This window comes from Zootoca vivipara, chromosome 10 (assembly GCF_963506605.1).
Source record: "Zootoca vivipara chromosome 10, rZooViv1.1, whole genome shotgun sequence".
In the NCBI taxonomy this organism is placed as follows: Eukaryota; Metazoa; Chordata; class Lepidosauria; order Squamata; family Lacertidae; genus Zootoca; species Zootoca vivipara.
In genome coordinates this window covers 68,506,422-68,512,896 of record NC_083285.1, presented here as the reverse complement: position 1 = coordinate 68,512,896, position 6,475 = coordinate 68,506,422, and the positions used below count along the sequence as shown (strand labels likewise).

At 48.5% G+C, this 6,475-nt stretch overlaps 1 protein-coding gene across 1 annotated transcript in view; it reads left to right on the top strand.

Moving 5' to 3' along the window:
- Positions 1-3,605: 3,605 nt before the first annotated feature.
- Positions 3,606-6,475, top strand: part of IRF5 (interferon regulatory factor 5) — a 45,556-nt gene continuing 42,686 nt past the window's right edge. The window contains exon 1 of the mRNA XM_060279262.1: positions 3,606-3,809. The gene's annotated coding sequence lies outside the window, so the exon portion shown is untranslated. The remainder of the gene's footprint in view (positions 3,810-6,475) is intronic.

Sequence of the window (6,475 nt, the reverse complement as noted above, 5' to 3'; positions counted from 1 at the left end):
TTCGCTTTTATCCGTCCCAAATCTTCCGACATTCAGCTTCATTGCATACCCACAAGTTCCAGTGTTAGGAAAGAGGGAGAAAAACTCTTTTTTATCCATTCCAGGCATAATTGTAAAGAACATAGGGCGTTCGGACTCTAGTCTTAAGTAAGCCATTGTGCACCGAAGGAGGGTAGATGACGGTTGGCTGTGTAAAAACTTAAAAGGATATGTAAAGGTAAAGGTACCCCTGACCATTAGGTCCAGTAGCGGACAACTCTGAGGTTGCGGCGCTCATCTTGCTCTATAGGCCTCGGTCCTGTATACCTGAAGGAGCGTCTCCACCCCCATCATTCAGCCCGGACACTGAGATCCAGCACCGAGGGCCTTCTGGCGGTTCCCTCATTGCGAGAGGTGAGGTTGCAGGGAACCAGACAGAGGGCCTTCTCGGTAGTGGCACCCGCCCTGTGGAATGCCCTCCCAGCAGATGTCAAGACAATAAGCAATTATTTTACTTTTAGAAGACAACTGAAGGCAGCCCTGTTTAGGGTAGTTTTTAATGTTTGATGCTGTACTGTTTTTAATATTCAGTTGGAAGCCGCCCAGAGTGGCTGGGGAAACCCAGCCAGGTGGGCGGGGTATAAATCCTGCTTGGCAGGGGGTTGGACTGGATGGCCCTTGTGGTCTCTTCCAACTCTATGATTCTATGATTCTATGAAATAATAAATTATTATTATTATTATTATTATTATTATTATTATTATTATTATTATTATCTGCAGACAGCTTCCGGGTCATGTGGCCAGCATGACTAAGCCACTTCTGGCAAACCAGAGCAGCACACGGAAATGCCGTTTACCTTCCTACCAGAGCGGTACCTATTTATCTACTTGCACTTGATGTGCTTTCAAACTGCTAGGTTGGCAGGAGCTGGGACCGAACAACGGGAGCTCACCCCGTCGCGGGGATTCAAACCACCGACCTTCTGATCGGCAAGCCCTAGGCTCTGGGGTTTAGACCACAGCGCCACCCGCGTCCCTAAAAGGATAGTTAACACACACACACACACACACACACCAAAAAAGAAACCAAGGTGTGAGCTTCTGAATATGATGTATAAATGACAAAACAACCAACCTTTTAAGAGCAGCTTGTAGACACATCCACAAATCTTTGGGCCGTCCCAGAATCTGCTTTGGAGGAAGGAGAAGAAACCTCCATTTCTGGCTTCGATGCAGCTAAGAGGCTTCCTGACCACCTCAATCGCTATTTCTGCCTAAATTGGCCACACCACCTTGTTACCAGACTGCAAACTGGACAGCCTTTTAACCAATTTGGCTATCCCAAGGTCAGGTCTGACTGGGTGGAGAAATGTTCAGCCTGGCGATTCAACTGCGACTCCTGCAGCTGAGGATTCGCAACACAGGACTTGCTGCTGGATCCATAGAATCGTAGAGTTGGAAGGGGCCCCATGGGTCATCTAGTCCAACCCCCTGCAATGCAGGAAGTTTTTCAGCCAACGTGGGGCTCGAACCCACAACCCTGAGATTAAGAATATCGTGCTCTACCAACTGAGGAATGTGCTGAAAGCTCTGCTTGGCAAGAGAGGCTGGCACAGACCTGAGATGTACTGAGCTGGTCTTTGCAGGTGAAGTTGCCAGAGTTCACAAACAGAGCTGGGTATTAGGCAGACAAGGAAAGAAGAACCTCTTCTATTATTATTATTATCAGTAGTAGTAGTAGTATTACTTAGTTATGATTTTCAATTTTATACATTTCAATAATTTTACAATCATTTTAACATTTCGAAACTCAACTTCCTTCCCCCTCTTCCTGTAGTTCCTTAAATTTATTTTTTATATTTTCTGCATATTCCAAATTAACTTAATTTACTCATTTACCCATCTACTTTAAATATATATACTCTTATAAAACTGCAGGTTATTACAACAATCCTGCCAATGTTCTTATCTGTTTACAGTTTATTTGTAAATATTCAATGAACCATTTCCATTCCTTTATAAAAAGTTTGTCATCTTTCTTGATTTCTTTATTTTTTCCCCCAGTAAGTTTCACCATTTCTGCATATTCCATAAGTTTCTGTATCCATTCTTCTTTCGCCGGGACTACTACTTCCTTCCATTTTGGGGCAAGTAACATTCTGGTCACTGTCGTCGCATACAAGAATAAATTTCTATACAGTTTGGGTCGTTCTGTCCATATAATTCCCAAAAGAAAAAAACATTTTTGATTGTGAGAAGAGTTTCTTACCTGAAGGCTCCAGGGCAGGTGACAACTCCTGCGCAATTATTTTTAAAAAACAGATAAAACAGTGAACAAGACAGCTCATTTGGTTAGAGCAGGCATCTCCAAACTGCGGCCCTCCAGATGTTTTGGCCTACAACTCCCATGATCCCTAGCTAACAGGACCAGTGGTCGGGGAAGATGGGAAATGTAGTCCAAAACATCTGGAGGGCTGAAGTTTGGGGATGCCTGGGTTAGAGCGTGGTGCTGATAATGCCAAGGTTTCAGGTTCGATCCCCACATGGGGCAACTGCATATTTCTGCATTGCAGGGGGTTGGACTAGATGATCCCCGGGGTCCCTTCCAACTCTACAATTCTATGAGACAGAACCAGTGCCAAGGTTCCAGCCAGAGAACCCAGCAAGGGGCCCCACAAAACCAAAGAAATTATCCTGGCACCTTCACTATACACCTTCAGGCCTTTGGTTGGTTTGATTGACATCCTATGCCCTTTTAAAACGTGGGCGTGTTGTTGTTGTTTTTTGGGGGGGTGCTATTGAGTTGTTGCTTTTATTCCGATTATATATTTTGTGGTTTTATATTTTGATTTTGTCCGGAGACCTCCGGGTATAGGGCGGCATATAAATTCAATAAATAATCATGATTTTAAAAGATTCTGCAGCAGGTAAAGAACTCACACATCCCTGAGGTTGGCACGAAGACAGCTAATTCCAGGTGGGCAACGAGCTGGGACAGGCATGTCCAAAGTCTGTATTGGGGGGGGGCTTAATCCGGCCCGCCGGTCGGTTTAATCTGGTCCTTGCGGCAGTTTATTTCCTGGGGTAACCCCCCCCCCAAAAAAAGCTCAACAACTTCAATCCTTCGGTCACCCTCAAGCATGTTCACTTCATCAAATCTGGTCCTCTTTGGGGAAAAAATTGGGCACCCCTGAGCTGGGATCTGGGCCCTTTGCAGCCAAGGGAGCGCAGGCCTGGGGCTGCGTCCTGGCTGGTGGAGGGTGGGGAGAGACAGGAGAGCGCAGAGGGGCGTGGTCCGGGACAGGTAAGGGCCCGGCTCAGGTGAGGCGCACAGGGATACCTCCCCGGCCAGGTGAGAGGTAGCTAACTGGATGCCACCGTGGGAAGAGGTGTCTGGTCCTGCGGAGAAGTCTCCTTGGTGCGGGACGTGAGCGGCAGGGTCGGAGGGGATGCGTCCAGGTGAGTGCGCCCCGGCCAGGTGAGGGGGCCTGGCTTCCTCCAGGTGTGCGCAACTCCTCCTCCTCCTCCTCCTGCTGCCATTGGTCCCGGAAGGGAGGCACCTGCGCTGGCCCGGCCGTCGGGCGGGGGCGGCGCGGCTCCTCCCCGCGGAAGCTGCGCGCCCGAGGAGCGCGCCAGGGGCAGCTGCTGCCGCTGCTGCTGCTTCGGAGACTCGGCTCGCCTGGCTTTGGAGGCTGGAGGATCGCAGCCCTTGCCAAGCCCGGGAGGAGGACGGAGAGGAAGAGCAGGGGGCTCCGGGGGGGATCGACGGCGCCTGGCACCCTGAAAAGAGAGCCGCGTCCTCCCTCGAGGGCGCCTCCTTTCTCCCAGGTGGGCACCTCGCCTCTTGCCAATCGGTCGTGGGGGTGGGGGGGGCATGGGCGTAGCCAGGGGGACAGCCCACATCAAGTCAATAAAATACTTAACTAAAAGTCGAAGTTTGTTCTGGGGTCAAGAGAAAGCGATTTGAAACAACTGTCGAGGCATTTCCTTCCGAATCTGCTGGGCAGCGCCAGAGAAAGGATCTTGGCCACCCCCAATAAACTCCTGGCTACCTGCGCCCCCCTTTTAACATAAATCCTGGCTACGCCCACGGTGTGTTTGGGGGCTTCTTGGTTTGGGTGGTGGCAGAATGGACAGAATCACAGAATGGTAGATTTGGAAGAGATCCATTCCCCAGGGCTATCGAGTCTAACCCCCCCCCCTGCAAGGCAGGAATCTTTTGCCCAACGTGGGTCTCCAACCCACAACCCCGATAAGTCATATTCCCTACTACTAACTGAGATATCCCACCCACCCCTTGCGTTTTTCTCCCTCTCCTTCCAACAACACCCAGAGTCCTCTTTCTGTCCATGTCTGTTTGTGGGTGTTCCCCTTGCCAAAATTTATGGGTGTTCTTTAGAATCTTCCTTTTTAAAAAACGGAAAACAGAAAACTCCTTGCAGGCGGCTGGACTAGATGGCCCTGGGGGAGCCCCTTCCAACTCCTCTCCGATTTGGAGCATGAGGCTCTTCCTGTTGGGGTTGTGGCTTCGAGAGCTTCGTTGGGCCAAAGAGCCCTGCATGGCAGGGGGTTGGACTGCATGACCCCAGGGGTCCCATCCAGTGTATTGCCTCCTGTTTGGTGAGCTTGTCGCTGTTTTGCTGGGTTCCAGACATCACCTTTGAGCCCTCACCATCCAAGTGCAGGAAGGAAATGTTTGAGGTTTGAAGTAGTTCTTAGCTAAAAGAATTTAGTTCTTCCTCTTAAACAGAACAGAATTCTGCAGCTGTGTTCAACAGGGCTTGGAAACTGAGGTAGATTTGCAGCCTAGAGTATTTTGTTAAGCAAAACAAACAGACCCCAGAATTGGTGAGATGGAAGGATGAGCTTGCATTTGAATTCCGTCTTGTTTTGTTTTTAAGAAAATTAAAAATCTATCTTTTGCTATTTCGTGGTGTGTTGGTAAATGGCCTTGTCGTGGGTTTGAGCCCCATGTTGGGCAAAAAAAACCCCACTCTTTACAGGGGGCTGGACTAGATGATCCTTGGGGTCCCTTCCAACTTTGCGATTCTATGGTATGAAACGTAGAAGGCGAATCATAAATCAATAAATAACAGCAACAATAACACCCAGGAAAGCACAGTTGTGCATACCTGTACCTTTGCCAACCTGGTGCCCTCCGGGTGGAAAGAAAAGGATCCTGGTGGCGTCTGGGAGAAGGAGATGGGTCGGTCTGTTCTACCTGCCCAGACTGTCTTTTTTAATAGTCCCTGATGAAATCGGAGGTCTCCACTGTGAGTCAAAGCTCTTTAACACCTTGCTTGTTCCTCTTCTCTCTCAGCTACGCAGAAATGTGGTTTGTTTTTGGTTTGCTTTGCAATGGAAATCTGTGTGATATATGAGCAGAATTTAAAAGGGCGCCAGCATTGCGATCATTAGACGCCAGAGTCCTTTCCCAGGCATTTTGAGTATTGCATTGCGGGTTTTGATCTGGCTCTGTGGGCTTGGGTGATGGTTTCACTCGGTTCGTATTTGAATCACTACAGACTTTCCTGGGATCTGTTAGGTAGACGAATATTTTTTATTTAAAAAATTAATAAACAGCAGGCGCAAACGCAAGGTCGTCCTGAAGGGCTTTGCACCGGGAGCATGGCTGGTTTGTAAATACATTTTTTAAAAAATATGTGTGTGTGTGATCCCTTTTAAGATTGCAAAGTGCTTCAGAAAACATTTCCGACATTTGCTCTCGAATAGGCACTCACGCGGTCACCCAAGATTATGTTGTGAGCTGCCCCGAGATCTATGGATGAAGGGCGGCAAACACATTTAACAAATAAAAATAGGATAAAAATTCTGTTTTACATTTGGGAAATCGAGGGAAAGGAAATGGTCCGAGCCATGGTCAGAGGAACTGGATTTGAACCCGGAGCGACTGTCCCAAATTCAACGCTTATCTCTTGGTCCACATAATTGGGTTATATCTAATCTCATCCCCTGCTTTTTCTTGCACCCTCCTGACCCTTCCTCCGAGCTGGTGGCATGGCCTTTGATGCCTTCATGTGTTAATAATTGTAGATTTCGTGATGCAATCCCTCCTGCTGCTTAATCTGGAGAGTAAGGCAATTTACCTCTCAAGCGCTGGAAATGCAAACTTTTGGGAAGGATGGGATCACTTTTGGTTTCAGTCCATTCTTTTGCCAGTTTTGACCACGGCCAATGGAGGAGGGGGGGCAGGCAGGGGAAGGAAGCAAAACTTTATCCACACATCTCCCCTCCCCCCCCGCTCCCCCTTCAGAGTAGGCATTCGTGCAACCGTGCATTGAGTGCAAGCCGATCTTCGTGCACAAAATGAATTTATGGAGTGCGCTAGGATTAGAGCAGGCATGTCCAAAAGTCCGTTTCGGGGGCCTAAGCGGTCCCGCTGGTTGCTTTAAGCCTGCCCCCGTGGCAGTATATGTCCTGGGGTAAAATCCTCAAAAAAAGCCCAACAACTTTAGTCCTTAAAAAAAGCTCAA